Raw genomic sequence first — 23,878 nt, 5'->3', positions numbered from 1 at the left:
AGGCGCCAAAACAAAATCGGTACCCTGAAAGCAAGAATGAATGACGATAAAACCCTACAAGAATGCTACAATATCTTGTCTTTTAAAAAAAAAAAAAAAGCACTCACCACCCCCCATTATTCTCTATCACAATACGTATTGGCTTATTTATTTCTTATAATAAAAGATATGTACCAACAGAGCAGGGATTTAGAGCACAGTGCCTAAAACAGAACAAGCCTTGTATTAATATTTGTAGAACAAAAAAGTGAATGCATGAATATTACACAATGTGCATATATTTATTTAATATCTATAGTCAAAATCCTAGGCAAAATAAAAATAAAGTTTTTGAAGAATTAGAACTAAGATTCAAAGTCATTTTCATGTTTATTCATTTATATTTACATGCAGAAAATGTCAAAAGTAGATGCTCAGAAAGAAATATATCCAAATATAATTTCAAATCAAAGACATTCAAGCCAACTCTTGATAACCTGCAGAGTCCTCCAATACTACATTTAACAGTTAATAAGGGCCGACAGATGTATAGCAAAAATTCCAAGTCTCATACAACAAATAATGAATAAAGAGGCATAATCTTTATAGAGAACTCTTTCTAAATAACAATAGAGATTTAAAAATTCAGATTCAAAGAGATTTAAAAGAGTTTCTACAGAACAACAGAGATTCAAAAGTGTAATAAACATATTATGCTACTGAAAATTTTAGTGGGATATACATTTTTTAAAAACACATTTCAATCCTCATATAAGAGGCATGATGCCCTTTAAAGGCTAATCTTTACTACTGCATGTATAAAGAATAATATACTGATATTATTGGCTAGCATTCGATTCATTAATACATGAACCAGATGGGCGGCATAGAGACAATTTATATATCCTAAAATAAGAGAAGTTGAGATAAATTATAGTGCAATCATTGGTGAGATGTTATAGCTCGGTTTAAAATGTAAAGTATGAAGACAAATACACACAATATAATGTTAGGTGAAAATGCAGGATGCAGAGGGATTTGATGATGTTGATGCATAGCATCATACCTTGGAAAAGTATATGCTGTAAGGTCAAGCAGCTCTGGGTGTATATCCTAATAATACCTAAATAGAATTGGGCCAGAAAAGAATCAGCAGGCATCTTACTTTCTCTGAGCCTGAATTTTCTATCCTTGAAATGACTGTAATAATTCCTATCATATGGGCCTATCATTCTAAGTATAATGATGATAACAGCTACATTTATATAGTGCTTCCTGAATGCAAGGTACTTTTCTCTTTACTTCACAATTATAATACTATTTAATCTTCTCAACAATCTTATAAGTACTATTATCCCCATTTTACAGTGGAGGAAATTAAGGCACATTGAGATTAAATAAAGTCATAAAGTCAGTAAGTGGCAGAACCAAAATCAATGATACCTATTTTTTTTATTATTGTTATTAAGAACCTGCTCACTTCAAGAATTGCAAGGGAAGCTAGAAAATCTCCTTCACACGTACTTTTTAACCCAAGGATAAGCAACTATATCACTAGGATATGTCGAGTCTAACTCAATCCAGAGATTTAAGGGCCTCAAGCTTTTCCTCCCAAATAGCACACTATTAGGAAAACTAGATAAAACAACTCCAGCTGACCTAATTTTTTTTACATTTAAAGTATAGTGAAGCAACTTTCAGTTCCAGACCAAGATGGAAAAGATGTACTTCTCCCCATCCCTCCCACTATGAACAGCTAAAAAACCCTGGCCACTTTTTTTTTTTTTTAACACTTTATGGTTTATTAATGTTTGTTTTATAAAAGCAACCTCAGTTTCCTCACTGGGTTACTTACACATTTCTTTACTCTTGACCACCAATAATTCTCAGGATTCTCAAAAGCTTTTACAATAAACATGTAGTTTTTTGTTCCCCATTTATAGTAAATATTGTTGACTGCAAAATTCTAAAGAAGTAAGTTGTCATTCGTCAAACAATTCGCCTGAGGTAGACAGATTTGGGATATTTCTCCTTAAGAGTCGGCCACTGAACAATGAAGTAATCAGAGAGGTGAAACAAGATGACTGTGTAAGGTGGAAAGCAAAGGCAGAACTGCTAGGGATCTAGGGACTAATGGAACAACAACATGGCAGTAAGTTCTCTGAGTTTTTGCTTCATAAATCCAAGAAGGAAGAAAGAGAATAAGAAATAGCAAAAACATGGGTAAATATAATATAGTTAACCTTCTGTTCTTGAGTTTTCTACATTATGTTTGACAGGTGAAGCAAAAAGTATACCACTGTTGTAGTTCTAAATATATGTGGAGGAAATATTTAAGACCATTATATAAGTGACAGAGGGTAATGGAACTTTAGAGGTAAACTTTCTACACTTCACTCAAATTGGGAAAACATCAATACACCAGTAGATTGTAACAAGTTATGTATTTTTAATGCAATACTTAAAGAAACTAGTAAAACATCTACACAGAGATATACTCAATAACATTTAGCAATGTAATCATTGAAGGCTTAATAGAGAGTGAGTTTTAGAGTCAACTAGAACAGTGTTTGCCCATTTCCTCCACTTTCTAGCTGTGTGACTGTGGCCAAATTATTTAACCTCTCTGTAAATTAGGTAATAACATTCATTATGGACCAATTAGAGTTAAAACACAATAACTACAATTATTATAGCTATTATTATTATATTTTGGTTGAGTTAGGCTATTAACTCTGTCTCTTTATTTACTTCTGCTAGTTTAAATGAATATTTAAAGTAGTCTTGAACTGAGATATATATGGAAGGTGCAAGTCATGGTGACTAGCATGTAGTATGGGCTTGATAAATAAAAGCTATGATTAATTATCAGTAAATAAAGGAGTTATGGTTAGCCTTTCCTTAATTCCATTGACTTTGCACCATAAAATTATAACGCCTCCTTGACATCAGTCTTGGCAGTGATTTTTTTAATTTGACATCAAAAGCAAAAAAGGCAACAGAAGCAAAAATAAACAAGTGGGACTACATCAAACTAAAAAGCTTCTGCATAGAAAAGGAAACCATCAACAGAATGAAAAGGCAACCTATAAAATATTTGGAAGGCATATATCTGATAAGGGATTAGTATCCAAAATATATTGAGAACTCATACAACTCAACAGAAAAAATAAACAATCCATTTTAAAAATGGACAGAGGATCTAAATAGACATCTCTCCAAAGACAACATACAAATGGCCAACAGGTACATGAAGAGGTGCTCAACACCACAAATCATCAGCAAAATGCAAATCAAAACCACAATGAGATATCACCTCACACATATTTTTATCAAAAAGACAAGAAATAACAAGTGCTCGTGAGGATGTGGAGAAAAGGTAACCCTTGTGTATTGTTAGCGGGAGTGCAAATTGGTGCAGCCACTATGGAAAATAGTATGGCAGTTCCTCAAAAAATTAAAAACAGAACTACCATATGATCAGCAATGCCACTTCTGGGTATTTATCCAAAGGAACAAAATCAGTATTTCAAAAAGATATCTGCAGCTCCATGTTCACTAGAACAGTATATTGTTCACTAGAACAACAGCCAAGATACGGAAACAATTTAAGTGTCTATCAAGGGAGAATGGATAAAGAAAATGGGATATAATATATATAATGGAATAGTATGCAACATAAAAAAAGAAGAAAATCCTTCCACTTGCAACAATATGGATGAACGTTGACAGCATTATGGTGAGTAAAATAAAACAGAAAGAAAAAGACAAATACTGTATTATCTCACTTATACGTGGAATCTAAAAAAAACCCAAACTCATAGATACAGAGAACAGATTAGTGGTTGCTAGAGGCTGGGAGTGTGGGAGGTAAGTAAACTGAGTGAAAGTGGTTAAAAATACAAACTTCCAGTTATGAGATAAAAAGTCCAAGGGAAAAAAAAAATCTCATAACAATAAAATATTCCTGTATTTTTAAAAAAGTGAAGACAAAGTATTCTATTGTTTTATATCTGGGTAGTGCTATATAATTTATGATTTCAATTTATTCCTCAAAAAAACTATAATTATGATTTGCCACCCCTTTACAGATGAGGAACTGTAGCTCACACTAATTAAGTAATTTGCTCAAAGCATTTACAAAGCTAGTATAAGCTAAGGTCAGAGTAGAGGTCTTTTGTCTATAAATGAAATGCCCTTTCATGACACTATGCTGCCAATCAATTACAAAAACATATTCAAGGTCACATAATTAGTAACTAGAAGACACAGGATTCAAAACCAAGTAAGTTAAGCCCTCGTGCCTAAGACTTTATTATGCGGTTGATACAAATGATTAAAATATAGATAAAACAGATGGATGTTCAAGTTCATTACTAAGTAAAGATACATTAAAACACATCAAATTAGACACATTAGATACACCAAATTAGCAAAGATTTATATTAAAGACTGAAAAATGAATAATATTATAATGGAATATTATACTGCCATCACCAAAAGGAATTTATTCTTGAAGAAGATATTCTATCACATAGAATGGATAGCTAGAGATTTAAGAGTATGCGGTATTTCCACACCACTCAAGTTATATGTACTGTCCAGGAAAATCTATAAAATAAAGAAGAAAAGGAAATAAGGTGATAAAAAATGATGAGTAAAGTATGTACAGTACTTAATTGTTACTAGCCTTTAAATAAACAAAATTTAAATGATAAGAGATATATGGAAAGGAATGAATAGATCCACAAGGAAAAACAAAGATAAAAACTATATAGGAACCACATTTGATAAACTACAATGAAATATATGACCTCCTGAAGTCTTTCTAGGCCTATAATTCCACACTACCCAAATAAAACCAAATCATAAATTAGGCAACATGATTAAAGAGACTGTAACATTCTCAGCTCAGGCATCTAAACCTTTGTCTATCCAAAGCTACTGAATTAAATATGTCAAGTCAATTATTCTGGTGTCACACAAACCATTTAAAAGTGAGGGCCCAGGTATCAATACATAATCAATTTTTTAGAATAAGCTTTATGTAAATGAGTGAAATAAACTCAACCATTTGCTGTATAGGCTTCAAAATAATCTTTTCTCAACCTCTTCTACAGAAAATAGCTAATCCAATGTTTTCTAAATTTTTTTCCATATTTGCCAATCCAAAATTTTTAGAGGAGACAACTGAAGTATCATTAATAAGAATATATTTACCAGAAAAAAACTACAAAGTTATGAGTACTTCATTTAACAATGGCATAACAACCTAACAATAGCAATCTATGAAAAATTGTTAATATTCTAATGACAAAAATGATTTATGCTGCACCATCAATTTTGCCAGCTCCTCTAACCACCCCCAATATCCAACAAAATGTAATTTAATAACTAATTGTACAAACGTTACTGTATTAAATATTTTTCCCATAAAATAGTTTCATATTTCCCATTAATCTAATAAAATTTCACCAGTATAATCAAAGTAGATCCACAATCTTCTAAATCCCTGAGTCATTTATGCTACTCCCCTTCAATTCTCGTTTATCTTAAGTTCCCCCCCACACCCCACTCTGTACACCAGCCATTAAATCTCAGTGGTGCTTTATTATTTATACTCCTTCCCCTCAGGAATATATTCTACACATTACAGAATACCCAAACACAGCAGTAACTTGGCTTAAACAAGATTGAGGTTTATTTTTTCCTCTTGTAAAAGTTGTCTAGAGATAGGTGATGTAGGAGACGGTGGTTGCAAGTATCCTCAGGGACCAAAGCTGCTAACTTTTCCACCATTCTAGGTACCTGGCTTCCATCATCAAGATCACCTCATGGCCCAAAATGTTCGCCGAAGTTCCAGTTACCATGTCTTCAATACAGGTCAAAAAGAAGAAGAGAAACTGAACAGCAAAATGGGGTCTCTTACAGCTGAATCAGTGCAAGCACACACGTAATGCTTCTACTTTTATTTCTTTTGCCAGAACTTAGTCACATAGCTGGGAAATATAGTCTTTTCTTCCAGGCATCAATGTGCCTAAGCTAAAAAAATATCAGGGTTCTATTACTACAGAAGGGGAAAACAGATTTTAGAGTTGGGTAGAATCGTAGGAGCCTGCATCATGACTCGCTATCCATTTTTCAAAACTTCTAAATAACCCTTCATATTAAGAAAAGTTTTATATCGTATCTTTAATATGGCTGATGTAAAAGATTTTCCCAATAAATGCTTTTACTTCCTTGGCCAGCTGTGGAGTGTGGCCAATCCCAAACTGTATTACAATAGGTAAACCAAGATTGCAATTCTGAAATCTTATTGGATAGAATTTTTCATCTACCACATCTTGTGCACCAGCTAGGATAGAAAAGTTGATTTGTTCTGTATAAGTGACCTAACAGAATGTTGGAACACACTGTGTTGTCCTGACCAATTAGCAACGGAGCGCCAGTATGGTCTCTTCAGTTACAAATCCTGGATCTACGCTTACTTCACAGGCACATCTGCTGCATCATCATAATATTAATCCCCTTACAGGACCATCATTTACTGAACATTTATTAAGTCTCTGTGCAAAGTGTTTTATTTATTTATTCATTCAGGCCTCATAACATCTTTCTTATGTTATTTCTGTCCTCGTTTTATAGAAGATGGTACTAGCAAACATGTATGAGTGCTCACTACATGCCAGGTAGGTATAAAACACTCCCAAGTGTTTTATAGATAGGTACTATAATTATCTCTAATTTGCAGATGAGAAAGAGGAAGCAGAAAAGTTAGTAACCTGCCCAAAGTCACACAGCTTATAACTAGCACAACCAGGATTCAAATCCTCACAAACTGGCTCCAGTGTTCACTCATCTAATTAGTAAACTATACTAATATCAAATATACCAGCAGAGCTTAAGTAATTCACCTAAGGTCACAAAGCCAGAAGGAGCCAAGATTCATAGCCAGATCTATTTCATTATGGAGTCCTGTTCTCAACTTCAAATGAATCAAAGCAATATGGCTTGGCTGACCAAAACCATTATTATTGAAGGATTATTACTCTTTAGTAGCAAAGTAACAAGGGAACACGCAACCAAAATAACAAACCTAATCCATGAATTTCATTGGTAAACAATTTAGAAGGATGAAATGCAGTGCATCCATGTCACCTAGGTAACACTATGGGTAGACCCATCTCTTTCAGCAATAACAGACCACAACAAAAAGCAGGTTTGGCAAATGGATCTAGTGACTGTCATATATCAGTTTAAATTTTCTCACAAGTGAATAGTCATTAGTATCTAAAAGATTTTGAAAAATTAGGCATCTGCATTTTATATCTGCTATCAAAAAAATTAAAGAGTAAACAATCTTTTGCTATACCAAACCTAATAGCTGTATCTAGAAGCAGTAATTTTTACAGGTATCATTAAACAGTTTTTAAGAAATAATAAAAGTAACAAAAATTCAGACATTTTGGTACCATCTGTTAGAGTTAGTGCATTTATAGTTCTCTCATCTATAATTATAACCCTGACCCTTATCCCTTGAGAGATATGTAAATCATGGCTATAAATTCCTTCAGAATTTTTTCTTAAGATTTACTTATATGCAATTCTGATGCTAGAGACAAAAATGCCTTCTTTAAGCCTGAGCACACAACATTCAAATCACAATGCTACTAGTGACTCATTTTCAAACATTCCCCTAAGAATTTCAAGTCTCTCGACTAAGAACACCATAGGAAAAAAATGACTACCAGATAGGGCACCTTGTACCTAGTATAGTAACTGAAACACTGTAAACACTAATGATGAAGAATGAACCTCATGTTGCAAACCGAATCAACCATAAGCATGAGAGTCTTTAACTCTTTCATGAGCACCTCAGATCCTTCAAAAAAAACAAAAACAAAAAACACTTTAGGCTCACTGTATTGTTCTTCACCAAATAAATCCTTTTTTTTAATTCCAAACTTAATGAGACATTCTCAACTTCACACCAGTTTATGTCTACATTCTACTTCCAATTACCAATGCTTTTAAACTAATTGGAAGAATTTTAACGAAATAATGAGCAGTACTAAATTTATACTATTTCACTGTATCTCAATAGATGGAATATAAAACAGATTTTTTTTTATTAGTAAAAAGTTTCTATACTAAGTAAGAGTTATGTTAACGTTTCTGTTTTTGTTTTTTTAGCTATATTGAAACATGTTTAATAGAAAAAAAGTACCATAAAACAACCAGTGCTCTTCAGTGAGGCATAAAAGTACCCAAGAGAATCAGCTTATTATAAATCATTAAGGTTACACCAACTTTAATTTAATGCATCAGTTAACTAGTAACTAGGATTAGATGAAAAGCAGCCAAAGCAGGTTTTATTTACAGGATGGGCAGGATGTATCACTTGCTAAGAATATCATTCTTCAATTTAAAAGTGTTAAGAGATCTCTACTTTCACCCATCAGGGAGTAATATAATCCAGAATTAATTTCAATATGCAAGCAACTAGAAAACTGGACAAACTACATATATGACATTGGACAACAGGTAGCTCAAAAGTGATTCCAAAAAAAGGGAAACAAAAAAGGTGAGCCCTATAATTACCTAGCATGTCTTTCTGAAAGCACTTTTGGGACTGCAGGATGCTGGAGCAGAAACCCAAATAGAAGTCAGTACATTGCTGAGTTGAAAAGACAGGTGAGGATAAGCCTCTTAGATAGACTCATCCACCAGAAGACAGACAGCAGAAGCAAGAAGAACTACAATCCTGCAGCCTGCGGAACATAAACCACATTCACAGGAAGACAGACAAAATGAAAAGGCAGACGACTATGAACGAACAAGACCCCAGAAAAACAACTAAATGAAGTGGAGATAGGCAACTTCCAGAAAAAGAATTCAGAATAATGATAGTGAAGATGATCCAGGACCTCGGAAAAAGAATGGAGGCAAAGATCGAGAGGATGCAAGAAATGTTTAACAAAGACCTAGAAGAATTAAAGAACAAACAAACAGAGATGAACAATACAACAACTGAAATGAAAACTACACTAGAATGAATCAATAGCAGAATAACTGAGGCAGAAGAACAGAGGAGTGACCTGGAAGACAGAATGGTGGAATTCACTGTTGCAGAACAGAATAAAGAAAAAAGAATGAAATGAAGACAGCCTGAGAGACCTCTGGGACAACGTTAAATACACCAACATTCGCATTATAGGGGTCCCAAAAGGAAAAGAGAGAGGGTAAGGACCCAAGAAAATATTTGAAGAGATTATGGTTGAAAACTTCCCTAACATGGGAAAAGAAATAGCCACCCAAGTCCAGGAAGCGCAGAGAGTCCCAGGCAGGATAACCCCAAGGAGAAACATGCCGAGACACATGGTAATCAAACGGACAAAAATTAAAGACAAAGAAAAATTATTAAAAGCAACAAGGGAAACACGACAAATAACATATAAGGGAACTCCCATAAGGTTAACAGCTGATTTCTCAGCAGAAACGCTACAAGCCAGAAGGGAGTAGCTCAGTATATTTAAATTGATGAAAGGGAAGAACCTACAACCAAGATTACTCTACCCGGCAAGGATCTCATTCAGATTCAATGGAGAAATCAAAAGCTTTACAGACAAGCAAAAGCTAAGAGAATTCAGCACCACCAAACCAGCTCTACAACAAATGCTAAAGGAAATTCTCTAAACGGGAAACACAAGAGAAGGAAAGGACTTACAAAAACAAACCCAAAACAATTAAGAAAATGGTCATAGGAACATACATATCGATAATTACCTTAAACGTGAATGGATTAAACGCTCCAACCAAAAGACACAGGCTTGCTGAATGGATACAAAAACAAGACTCATATATATGCTGGCTACAAGAGACCCACTTCAGATGTAGGGACATGTACAGACTGAAAGTGAGGGGATGGAAAAAGATATTCTATGCAAATGGAAATCAAAACAAAGCTGGAGTAGCAAAACTCGTATCAGATAAAATGGACTTTAAAATAAAGAATGTTACAAGAGACAAGGAAGCACACTACCTAATGATCAAGGGATCAATCCAAGAGCAATATATAACAATTATAAATATATATGCACCCAACACAGGAGCACCCCAATACATAAGGCAAATGGTAACAGCCGTAAAAAAGGAAATCGACAGTAACACAAAAATAGTGAGGGACTTTAACACCTCACTTACACCAAAGAACAGATCATCCAGACAGAAAATTAATAAGGAAACACAAGCTTTAAATGACACAATAGACCAGATATATTTCATTGATATTACAGGACATTCCATCCGAAAACAGCAGATTGCACTTTCTTCTCAAGTGCTCATGGAACATTCTCCAGCATAGATCACATCTTGGGTCACAAATCAAGCCTCGGTAAATTTAAGAACATTGAAATCATATCAAGCATCTTTTCCAACCACAAAACTATGAGAATAGGAATAAATTACAGGGAAAAAAACGTAAAAAACACAAACACATGGAGGCCAAACAGTGTGCTATTAAATAACCAAGAAATCACTGAAGAAATCAAAGAGGAAATCAAAAAATACCTAGAGACAAATGACAATGAAAACATGACGATCCAAAACCTATGCAATGCAGCAAAAGCAGTTCTAAGAGGGAAGTTTATAGCAATACAAGCCTACCTCAAGAAATAAGAAAAATCTCAAAAAAACAATCTAACCTTACACGTAAAGGAACTACAGAAAGAAGAACAAAGAAAACCCAAAGTTAGTAGAAGCAAAGAAATCAAAAAGATCAGAGCAGAAATAAATGAAACAGAAAGAAAGAAAACAATAGCAAATATCAATAAAACTAAAAGCTGGTTCTTTAAGAAGATAAACAAAATTGATAAACCTTTAGCCAGACTCATCAGGAAAAAGAGGGACAGGACTCAAATCAATAAAATTAGAAATGAAAAAGGAGAAGTTACAATGGACACCACAGAAATACAAAGCATCCTAAGAGACTACCACAAGCAACTCTATGCCAATAAAATGGAGAACCTGGAAGAAATGGACAAATTCTTAGAGGTATAACCTTCTAAGACTGAACCAGGAAGAAATAGAAAACATGAACAGATCGATCACAAGTAACGAAATTGAAACTGTGGTTAAAAATCTTCCAACAAACAAAAGTCCAGAACCAGATGGCTTCACAAGTGAATTCTATCTAACATTTAGAGAAGAGCTAACACCCATCCTTCTCAAACTCTTCCAAAATATTGCAGGGAAGGAACACTCCCAAACTCATTCTATGAGGCCACCATCACCCTGATACCAAAACCAGACAAAGATACTACAAAAAAGAAAATTATAGACTAATATCACTGATGAATATAGATGCAAAAAGCCTCAACAAAATACTAGCAAATACAATCCAATAACACTTTAAAAGGATCATACACCATGATCAAATAGGATTTATCCCAGGCATGAAAGGATTCCCCAATCTACACAAAACAATCAATGTGATACACCATATTAACAAAATGAAGAATAAAAACCATATGATCATCTCAATAGATGCAGAAAAAGCTTTTCACAAAATCAACACCCGTTTATGATAAAAATCTCCAGAAAGTGGGCATAGAGGGAACCTACCTCAACATCATAAAGGCCATATACGACAAACCCACAGCAAACACCATTCTCAATGGTGAAACACTGAAAGCATTTCCTCTAAGATCAGGAACAAGACAAGGATGTCCACTCTCACCACTATTATTTAACATAGTTTTGGAAGTCCTAACCACAGCAATCAGAGAAGAAAAAGAAATAAAAGGAATACAAATTGGAAAAGAAGGAGAAAACGATCACTGTTTGCAGATGGCATGATACTATACATAGATAATCCTAAAGATGCCACCAGAAAACAACTAGAGCTCATCAATGAATTTGGTAAAGTTACAGGATACAAAATTAATGCACAGAAATCTCTTGCATTCCTATACACTAAGAACAAAAGATCAGAAAGAGAAATTAAGGAAACAATCCCATTCACCACTGCAACAAAAATAATAAAATACCTAGGAATAAACCTACCTAGGGAGACAAAAGACCTGTACTCAGAAAACTATAGGACACTGATGAAAGAAATCAAAGATGACACAAACAGATGGAGAGATATACCATGTTCTTGGATTGGAAGAATCAATATTGTGAAAATGACTATACTCCCCAAAGCAATCTACAGATTCAGTGCAATCCCTATCAGATTACCAGTGGCATTTTTTACAGAATAAGAACAAAAAAATCTTAAAATTTGTATGGAGACACAAATGACCCCAAATAGCCAAAGCAATCTTGAGGAAAAAAAAAACAGAGCTAGAGGAATCAGACTCCCTGACTTCAGACTATCTTACAAAGCTACAGTAATCAAGACAATATGGTACTGGCACAAAAACAGAAATACAGATCAATGGACAGGATAGAAAGCCCAGCGATAAACCCACGCACATATGGTCAACTAATCTATGACAAAGGAGGCAAGGATATACAATGGAGAAAAGACAGTCTCTTCAATAAGTGGTCCTGGGGAAACTGGACAGCTACATGTAAAGGAATGAAATTAGAACACTTCCTAACACCATACACAAAAGTAAATCAAAATGGATTAAACACCTAAATGTAAGGCCAGACACTACAAAACTCTTAGAAGAAAACATAGGAAGAACACTCTTTGACATAAATCACAACAAGATCCTTTTTGACCCACCTCCTAGAGTAATGGAAATAAAAACAAAAATAAACAAATGGGACCTAATGAAACTTAAAAGCTTTTGCACAGCAAAGGAAACTATAAACAAGATGAAAAGACAACCCTCAGAGTGGGAGAAAATATTTGCAAACAAATCAACGGACTAAGGACTAGTCTCCAAAATATACAAACAGCTTATAAAGCTCAATATTAAAAAGACAAACAACCCAATCAAAAAATGGGCAGAAGACCTAAATAGACATTTCTCCAGATAAGACATACAGATGGCCAAGAGACATATGAAAAACTGCTCAACATCACTAATTATTAGAGAAATGCAAACCAAAACTACAGTGAGGTATCACCTCACACCAGTTAGAATGGGCATCATCAGAAAATCTACAAACAGTAAATGCTGGAAAGGGTGTGGAGAAAAGGGAACCCGCTTGCACTGTTGGTGGGAATGTAAATTGATACAGCCACTATGAAGAACAGTACAGACGTTCCTTAAAAAACTAAAAATAGAATTACCATATGACCCCACAATCCCACTACTGGGCATATACCCTGAGAAAACTGTAATTCAAAAAGACGCATACACCCCAATATTCACTGCAGCACTATTTACAATAGCCAGGTCGTGGAATCAACCTAAATGCCTACCGACAGACGAATGGATGAAGAAGATGTGGTACATATATACAATGGAATATTACTCAGCCATAAAAAGGAACGAATTTCGGTCATTTGTAGAGACGTGGACGGATCTAGAGACTGTCATACAGAGTCAGGTAAGTCAGAAAGAGAAAGACAAATATCGTATATTAACGCATATATGTGGAATCTAGAAAAATGTTACAGACGAACCGGTCTGCAAGGCAGAAATAGAGACACAGATGTAGAGAACAAACATATGGACCCCAATGGGGGAAAGCAGGAGGGGTTGGTGGTGGTGGTTGTGAGATGAATTGGGAGATTGGGACTGACATATAGACACTAATATGTATAAAATAAATAACTAATAAGAACCTGCTGTATAAAAAATAAAATTCAAAAAAAAAATTTGCAGTCCTCATCTTAATTACCTGAAATATTTGAACTGATTTATATCTTCCTCCTTCATATCTCCCCTCTTTTCTTTTAATTGGCATCTATGGCCCACTCTCTCCCAGTGTTCCTCCACCTGATTCCCCACCTTTGCTTATCTCTCCTCAACTCCCTGACCTCTGAACTGTGGAGTGTGTTCTACGTAGACTCATCTCTAAGTTGAATTCACTCTCACAGCTTTCAATACCATCATATACTGATGCATCATATATTTATGATGCCAGTCTCAGCCATGACCCCCAAATTCCAAATAAAAAGAAAAAAAAGAAAAGACAGGTGAGGTCAGAGCACAGGAAGGCCAAAGTAGCAATTATTTGGCTGGGGGCAGGGCAGGAGGAGGGAAATCCTGAAGTCAGAGAGCAATGCAAAGACCAATTTTTTTAAGGGGGGCGGGGGGTAATTTCCACTTAAATTTTACCTGAATACCAATTTGCATATGCAAGTTAGGGTTGAGCAAAAACAACTTCTGGGAAAGAATAATTGCCAGGTAATAAAAGGTGAATAATTCCCAGCTTACACAGGGCCAGGAATCATCCAAGTTCTCACAAACAAGATAAAAAGTCCTCATTGAATACTTGAGACATTCAGTAAAGACACAAGCACAGAGGTCCACCTTAGTAATAAGGCTAAGAAAGCATAAGAGTGAAGATTACTCTATACCTGCCCCAGAAAACCTTAAGAATATTAACATACACAGAAAGGGAAGAGGCAAGAAAAGAACTTTGATGCTGCTAAGTATGTCTTAGAAAAGCTCAGTCTCAAAACTGTCCCACACACGTGGTTCCATAGTACCACGTGCTACTTTGTTCCGTGTGCCACTCAAAGGAGCAGCCGCCACTGCCACCACAGGAAAGGAATTTGGGATGCTGGGAAGCATTGCCATGCCCAAGAATAAAGGTAAAGAAGGTCAAAACAGGTGCAAGGGTAAGAAAGAAAATGAATCCAAAAAAGGTTGGTGTGTAAAGCGTATGAATAAGAGTATGCTCAGGTAATCAGAATGTTGGGAAATGAATGAGTAGAAGCAATGTGCTTTGATGTGTAAAGAGGCTATGCCATATCAAAGGAAAAATGAGGAAAATGGTTTAAATAAATACCTCAGATATTTTATTGGTTGTTGATCTGCCCGACTATCAGGATAACAAAGCTGATGTAATTTCAAAATACAATGCAGATAAAGCTATAAGTCTGAAGGCATATGGCAAGCTTCCAAAACATGCTAAAATCAATGAAAAAGATATATTTGGTGCTGGAGATGATGACACAATCCAGTTTGCTGATACTGGAGATGATGATAAAGACCATGATGATATATAAATTGAACTCACTGTTTCACATTCCGAGTTTCCAAGGTGATATGGCTTCCTTTTCCTTCAGAAAGTTAATGAGACTTCTGTGTAGCTTTGCAATTTTATCTTGGCATCCCTTTCCTAAATGAATACATGAACTCCTGATGCTCAAATACTCTTAGTAGCAGTTCTTTGGTCTTCCTGATTGTTCCCTCATTAGTTAGATAAAACTCTGACACATGTTAACAAATAACTTTAAAAAGTGAGCTTTTATAGAACCCAAGTATGTCTGATTCCAAAGTCCTATTTTCTTAAATGTAACTTCCTTAAAAAAAAAAAAAAAAAAAGTCTACATGAGTGGTATACTAGAAGATTAATGAGAAAAATCCCAATATGCAAGGGAAAATGTTTAAGAGAATACTGCAATTGAAATAACAGCATCTGTCTTACAGATAAGAAAACCAGGGCAATTAAAAGGAAATAAGGGGGGAGGGTCACACAGCGAGCAAGTGTCAAACAGGAATGTCAACCCAGTTATTTGAGTCCAGATTCTACTGCAAGGAGGTCTTCCACAGCAAGTATCTTCCCATGTCTAGACCATTCATCTACACAAAGGATCCCCTATCACTAGCTAGAATAAGAGAGAAAAATCATTGCCATCACAAGAATGCTACCATAATGAACACTGACCTTTAGAAGAATCATTCTTCCTCAAGAGCTCTCGTTTTCTACCTAAGAAGACCTTTGAAGCTCTAAATATCTTAGCAGTATGAACTTAATTTAAAAAAAATAAGGATTCCTCCAAAATTTCCCCTCATCATTCATGAATTCAACCATAGTTATTCACTGGCCCACTGCCTACCATGTGTTTGGCACTATACTGAGTACCAAGGATACAATGATGAGCAAGACAGAGACGGCCTTTCCCCACTGTTTTAGTGAACCTTAGAATCTACTGGGAAAGAAAAAATTACACAATTAATTTCTTAGGTTTCTAAATATGCTGAGCCTGTACCCAACACAGGGCTTTTGAACTTGTTGTCTGAAACACACTTGCCCAAATATCCACCATAGTTCTTCCCTCATCAAATTCAGTGTCACCCTCTCAGTGAAACCTTCCCTGACCATTCTATATAAAAATGGTACACTCCCCACTCTGACATTCCCTATTACCTTACTTGATGTAGTAACCTTTCTCTAGAACATTTATCACCATCTGACATACATATTTGTTTAGTTTCTTTCTCTCCACAAGTGTATAAGCTCCATGAGATCAATAATTTCTATTTTGTTGACTGGTATCACTCAGAATCTAGAACAGTGCCTATAATATAGCAGACACTTAATAAACATTGCTGAATAATAAATAAATGAGTACAATAAAGGAAAGTACAAGTATTATGAGAAGCCATCCATTTCATTTAGACTAACGTACACAATGTTTTTATCCAAATACATGTCTTTTGTAACAAAATACCAATTATAAATTCTATCTATCATTCATGTATATGGTATTAATTTAGGCATTGTTTCAGTTTTTCTATAATTCCTTTTTTATAAATTACTTTTAAACATTTTAAAGTATTTACAATAGAATGACTTACTGCTAAAAAGATTAATATTTTTATACTAGAAGGGAGTCAACATCTAACAAAATGATTTATTCTCCATTCTATAAACTAGCTCACCTTAAAAAATGAAGACAAGATGAAATGTACCATTCTACCTGTATTTGATATTACCACATTCACTAAACTGGAACAGGCATCTTACTTTTCAGAAATAAAAAGTAAAAAAAAAAAAAAAAAAAAAAGAGAAAGAGAGAAACGATCTAAAAAATCACCTTCTAAAGTTTATAGTTTGATGTCTTTGCTTTGTATGCTCAGTGTGTGAAGATTTTATACAATTAGGGCACGTAGCTAAATATCTAGGGAAAAAAACTGTTTCAAATTTAGCATATCACAGTCCAAGGGACTTTGTGGCCTGACAAAAACTTTTATTTTGAAGGAATAATACTTTCATTTATACCTAAATAATGTTAACCCAAATGTTAACCTTTAAAGGTTAACATGATCATTTAAACAATTATTTAACAATATCATTTAAAAAAGATAAACAGACCCTGAGACAAGTTTTCATATTCAATCACATATCATTTGGAACTCCAATAACTAGAGTCAACATCATCCTCCAAAGGATTAAAAAAAGTAAAGTTGCTACAGTATTTCTAATAAAATGAGTTTGTTACAAACAATCTATGTGTAGAATGGAACATTTTTCACGAGTCCATTAATTTCTCCTGATACAAACACAAGTTACTGCAAGAAATTAAGAAAACAGTCATGAAGTAACAATATGATCTGCACGATTATACTTTGAAAACCTAAGAATATTGACCAGATGTAATCAGGACTCCCCAAATCCATATGTTCTCTCCCCTAATTAAGAAACTTGGAAGTCATACTAAGCAAAGGAGAGGGCAAAAACAAATCGTCAGATATAAAATGCAGTTCAATATAATATCTATTAATAACTACATCCAGACTAAGTTTTCATATACATAAAAAACCTAAGAATTTTCTCAGTTCTCCACCATCTAATTATGTAGACATTCCTCAAAGTATCTACAAAACAAAATTAAAATTACTACTAAATATTTTTCAACCATTACATACATTAAAGAAACATTATTGTTCATTTTAAAACTATACCTTCTGAGTGTTAACAGTAAATGTTAAATGTAATCATTTCCTTTTGGTTAATTATATTCTTCCAGAAACAAAATGCAGAATTCCTTAGATAGATTTTTTACATTTACAGGACAATGGACCATCGACCAGTAACATGTTTACTGATACAGATATTAAGTTTAAAAAAATTTTTTTAAAAATCAATTTATCCCCCTCCTCACATGCTGCCCCCGTTCAGAATAATTCCCAGGAGAAGCAAAGACTCAAGGTCACCTTTAAAGTAGCAGTTAATAAATGAGGTCCAAACCCTCACATGCAGGACTGGGTTATGTTTGTTTTGCCTTAGTCAGCTTGTGAAGTAATTATAAATTCAGAAGAAATGCCTGGTGTAGACATGGGCTAAGTCAGTCCCAAATTGCATCGGAGGTAGCTTAGTGTCTGGGATTAGGACTGTTAACACATGTTATATTGAACCAGGAAGCACTGTTTGTCCTCTTACTTTGGAATTTGGTTCCTGGATGACTCAGGATGCATGAACCAAACTTTGTTTTTCAATTTGAATTAAGATGGGCTGAGATGGAGCTTGCAACATTGTACATGAGCTGAGCATCCATAAGCAATGAATCAGGGGTTTAATAAAGATGTTGGGGAAGAATTGAGAACTGCCTTATAATTTTTTTACATGTTCTGAGTAATGAATGATGATAGATTTGCCTGACTAAAGCCACTACAAAAATCCAGAGTCTGGCTGTTCAGATAAGAGTTGAGATTTGCTTTATGGAAAGACTCATTCTCTTGGATCTATTCCTCTGTAGTAAATGCTGTATGTGGGGTTGTGTTTGTTGTGGAGGATTCCCTGGTAATCTTGAGTCGCTCGAAGCAACGCATTCTGTGAATTATTGACTGTAGTGCCAAAAGATAAGTAATAAAGCTTGATTTAAAAAAAAAAATCAATTTATCCCAAACATTTAAAATTAGCTTATTTTTAAATAGTCACTACAAAACAAAAGACAGAAATACATAAAAGATAAAGTGAAGATCACAGGAAACTTACCTCCTAGAAAGAATAATTCCTTATTACCATTTCTCCACCATCTCTCAAGATATTTTACACAAATGTAAATAACCTTAGATTAAAGGAATCGTTCATACATCCTATTCTACAGCCTACTTTGCTTAATTTGACATTAGGTAAAGAACATCTTTTATGTTAGCCAACATACATCTATATATGTCATTATTTTTAAGGGCTCCAGTGTATTACATTCTATGTATTACCATAACTATATCATTTTTCCCATTAATAGATATTTTACTTGTTTCCATTTTTTAAATGAAATATCTCAAATACAATGAACAGGACACTCCACACTTCTTCACTAAAATGCCCCTTACCCCCAAATTCTTCTCCACAATACAGAAATTCATTTATTCAAATTATTTTTAAGACCCTATTATGTTCTACTCACTGTTCCAGGCAATCTAAGTTCCATGAGTGTAGGTACTGATCCTATTTTATTCATTGCTTTGTTTCCAGTGTTTAGTGGAGTGTCTGGTACATAGTAGACTTTCATATATGCGCTGAATGAATGGATGATCATCCTTGTTCATTCATCCTTCCTCACTTCTACAATTATCTCCTTTTTTTTAAGTTTTAACTTTGAAATTAGTTCTTTCATTTTTTTTTGCCCTACAAAGTAATGAGCCTATAAACGTCTTCACCACTCAGCATTCAGGATCTCTACTGGGAGTCAAGAAAATAAATATGGAGGAAAAAAAGTAGTGTTACAATGTTACCTCTTGGAAACTGCTCAGCTGTGTTTAAAATTCTCAAAGTTCCTTTTCTGAACTTCAAAACATCATCCAAAGGAAACGTGAATCTAACAGCTGGTTGTAGGTCTTCCTTTGGTCTTTCTAACATTTCAGTGGAAAAAGAGTAGTATCCAAAAGGTCCAGCTGGTGCACCCAGAAAAACCTTAAAAATCCAACTAAACTGAAAAATTATGACTGAATTCACAAAAGATTAATTTTGCTTTTCCAGAAAAAATACTCCGAGAGAGGGAAAAATACCACTGAAACATCAAAACACACCAAAATGTTTTTATTCCAATCAAATTTTGGTCTTTTAAATTATTATGAAATAGATCTGTTGAGAAATCACTAGACATGCTAATTCTGTTTTCTATCATCTGGAAATCCAGGTACTATAGGGATTAAATTAGAATCATAAGCCTCGAAAGAACCTTGAGACACATATAGAGTTCATCCTTCTGCATTTTACTCACTTACACTTAAGCCTTTTTACATGCATAAGAAATATATCCACAACAAAAATTTATCCAACTCAAGGTAGAGGTGGAGATAGGAGATTAAGTCAGAGTTAAGGTAGGAGTTTGGACAAAAAGATATAAGTCATTCGAAGGATGTTGTTATTGGAAAAGGCTGTTTTGGAGAGTGTCATGATCCAACTTCCATTTTAGTATGATCACTCCAAAATTTATGCTTGAATGTTAAATTCATGTATTAAATACACGTGCTTGAATGGAACATGCTTGTCGATTATGGCCATGTATTTTGCCTCTTAACTGGTTAGGATGAAATGCAAAAATCTTAGCGTGAGAGGATGCTGGTTTGGATCAGATTGTGAACATCTCTTCAGCTTCAAAAAGTATATGCTACCAGGTTGTTGTGCTTTCATAAACACACCCTATTATTCTCATCAGATTGTAAGTTCTTCAGAAATAGTATCATGGTTTAATTACTCTTTATATCCCCAATACACAGTAAGTATTCAATAAATACTCTCTTTATATCCCTTAGAATACACAACAAGTATTCAATAAATATTCACTGATATCAGTGAAAATACAGATATTCATGTAGTCCATTCAAAGAGAATTTCATTACCTCAAATATCTTTTTTTTTTTTTTTTTTTTTTTTTTTTAGGATTTTCTTATTTATTTATTTATTTATTTATTTTTGGCTGTGTTGGGTCTTCGGTTCGTGCGAGGGCTTTCTCCAGTTGCGGCAAGCGGGGGCCACTCTTCATCGCGGTGCGGGGACCGCTCTTCATCGCGGTGCGCGGGCCTTTCTCTATCGCGGCCCCTCCCGTCGCGGGGCACAGGCTCCAGACGCGCAGGCTCAGCAATTGTGGCTCACGGGCCCAGCTGCTCCGTGGCATGTGGGATCTTCCCAGACCAGGGCTCGAACCCGTGTCCCCTGCATTAGCAGGCAGATTCTCAACCACTGCGCCACCAGGGAAGCCCTCAAATATCTTTTAATGTTAAAATATATATAAAAATACATGACCACAGTTGAACAGACATTTGCACACCAATGTTCATAGCAACATTATTCACAACTGCCAAAAGGTAGAAACAACCCAAATGTCCATTGACGGACAGATGGATAAACAAAATGTGGTACATGCATAAAACAAAATATTAGTCTTAAAAAGAATGAAATTCTGATACATGGTACAACATGGATGAACCTTGAAGACACTACGCTAAGTGAAAGAAGTCAATCACAAAAGGACAAATATTGTATGATTGAACTCACATAAGGAACCTAGAGTAGTCAAATTCAGAGACAGAATAGTGGTTAAAGGGCCTAGGGTCAGGGAGAATGCGGAATAAGTTTTTTTTTTTTTTTTCTTTTCATTATTTTGATTTTTTTTTACTGAGGTTTAGTTGATGTACAATACTATATAAGTTTCAGGTGTATAACACAGTGATTCACAATTTTTAAAGATTATACTCCATTTATAGTTATTATAAAATATCAGCTATATTCCCTGTGCTGTTCAATACATCCATTTGGCTTATTTTATACATAGTAGTTTGTACCTCTTAATCCCCTAGACCCTATATTGCCCCTCCCTACCACCGTCCCTCTCCCACTAGTAACCACTAGTTTGCTCTCTATATCTGGGAGTCTGTTTCTTTTTGTTATATTCACTCGTTTATTTTTTAGATTCCACATATAAGTGACAACATTCAGTATTTGTCTTTCTCTGATTTATTTCACTTACCATAATATCCTCCAACTCCATCCATGTTGTTGCAAATGACAAAATTTCATTCTTTTTTATGGCTGAGTAGCATTCCATTGTGTGTGTGTGTGTGTGTGTGTGTGTCTGTGTGCACGCGCACACGCATACTGTATCTTCTTTATCCATTCTTCTGTTGATGAACACTAAGGCTGCTTCCATATCTTAGCAATTGTAAATTATGCTGCTATGAACATTGCAGTGCATGTATCTTTTCAAATTAGTGTTTTCGGTTTTTTTGGATATGTACCTAGGAGTAGAATTGCTGGGTCATATGGTAGTTCTATTTTTAGTTTTTTGAGAAACCTCCATACTCTTTTTCACAGTGGCTGCACCAATTTATAATTCCCACCAACACTGTATGAGGGTTCTCTTTTCTCCACATCCTCACCAATATTTATTTGTTTTCTTTTTGATGATAGCCATTCTGACAGGTTTGAGGTGATATTTCATTGAAGTTTTGGTTTGCATTTCTCTGATAATTAACAATGTTGGGCATCTTTTCATGTGTCTGTTAGCCATCTATATGTCTTCTTTGGAAAAATATCTATTCAGATCATCTGCCCATTTTTTATTGGGTTGTTTGAATTTTTGATGTTGAGCTATATGAGCTATTTATATATTTTGGATAGCAACCCCATGTTACAGGGGCTGGGGGTCAGGAAGAATGGGAAGTTAGTATTTAATAGGTACAGAGTTTTATTCAGAATGATGAAAAAGTTCTAGAGATGGATAGTGGTGATGTTTACACAACAATGTGAATGTACTTAACACTACTGAATTATATACTTTAAATGGTTAAATGGTAAATTTTGTTATGTATATTTTACCATAATAAAAAAGGAGAAAAATATATAAATCATATTACTTTATGAATGACTTGTCCAAATAATACCTTGTAAATGTACAATTACAGAATTCTAATTGTTATTAACATTAAATTATTAAGAAAAATGTAGTTTAAATTATTACCCAGTTTTATACTGAAGTATCTGGCTTTTTAAAAAACAAACACAATACCCCCCACAAAAAAAACCTCAAAAAACAAAAACAAAAAAAATCCTTGAAGAAAATAAAGTTATTTTGATCTCAGCCATACCCATAATGCATTTAATCTAACTCTGTAAATCCTTTGCTTTACAACAAAAATACTAAACGTGGCCATAATCAACATATCCATATATCCCTAACATTCACACATAAATTCATATCCATTTTCTCAGCAGAAGCTTGTCTTCACTCAGTGTTTTTGCAATTCAGTTTTTATTGTATTTTCTTCTATTCTCTTTCTTGCAGGTAAAGACTATGCATGCAAAGACTATTCTCTACTTTGTGCAACATTTTCAGGGTTGTTAATAAGCATCTAATAAGGAGCTACATAATGTCAAATAAAATGATAAACTGGGAATTCTTAAAAGTAATTAACACTCTGTATGCTAATTATTTCCTAAATTTTGGGAAATGTGTAAGAAAATAAGTTAAAGTTTACATTTACATTCATCTGATTACATACAAAAGCTGACTCAACTGCTACAGAATATAAAAGCAATAATATTTTGCTGCTGGTTTTTATAAAAGTGATTCATATTCAAATAAACCTAACTGAAATTCATGGAATTATAACATCGCTAAAATACAAACTTCCCAGTTCATCAATCTACAACCCTTCAATACAATATACCACATATACATCAATTCCTATTCTGTGATTATGTCAAAGAAATTATACTGATTTAACACATAGCTAAGTTCACCAATAATACTGATCTAATTCATAACTCATTTAACATGATTCATTTATGAGTCTTGACCTTAATTTGCCAACTAAAATTTAGTATTAAATTTTAATACTGGTTTATTATTCTTTCTCTGATAATTATCAAACCAGAAAATTTTCAGTACTGAATAATTTTCCAAGATCTGCCCATAAAACCATTACTGTACACTGAAGTCTCATCTTAAAATAAAGTCACCTAAGATAAAAAGAACAAAAGCAAAGAAATAGGTACATTCAAGTGTTTGGACTCCCTAACATAGTGCTCTATG

At 34.3% G+C, this 23,878-nt stretch overlaps 1 protein-coding gene and 1 pseudogene across 6 annotated transcripts in view; one reads left to right on the top strand and one right to left on the bottom strand.

The window, feature by feature from the left end:
• Positions 1 to 23,878, bottom strand: part of FUT8 (fucosyltransferase 8) — a 324,235-nt gene that overhangs the window by 173,478 nt on the left and 126,879 nt on the right. The gene's annotated exons all lie outside the window — the stretch shown is intronic.
• LOC102999924 (eukaryotic translation initiation factor 1A, X-chromosomal-like) lies at positions 14,686 to 15,118 on the top strand (annotated as a pseudogene).

Source organism: Balaenoptera acutorostrata, chromosome 3, assembly GCF_949987535.1.
Source record: "Balaenoptera acutorostrata chromosome 3, mBalAcu1.1, whole genome shotgun sequence".
In the NCBI taxonomy this organism is placed as follows: domain Eukaryota; kingdom Metazoa; phylum Chordata; class Mammalia; order Artiodactyla; family Balaenopteridae; genus Balaenoptera; species Balaenoptera acutorostrata.
This window is presented reverse-complemented; position numbering and strand designations above follow the sequence as displayed.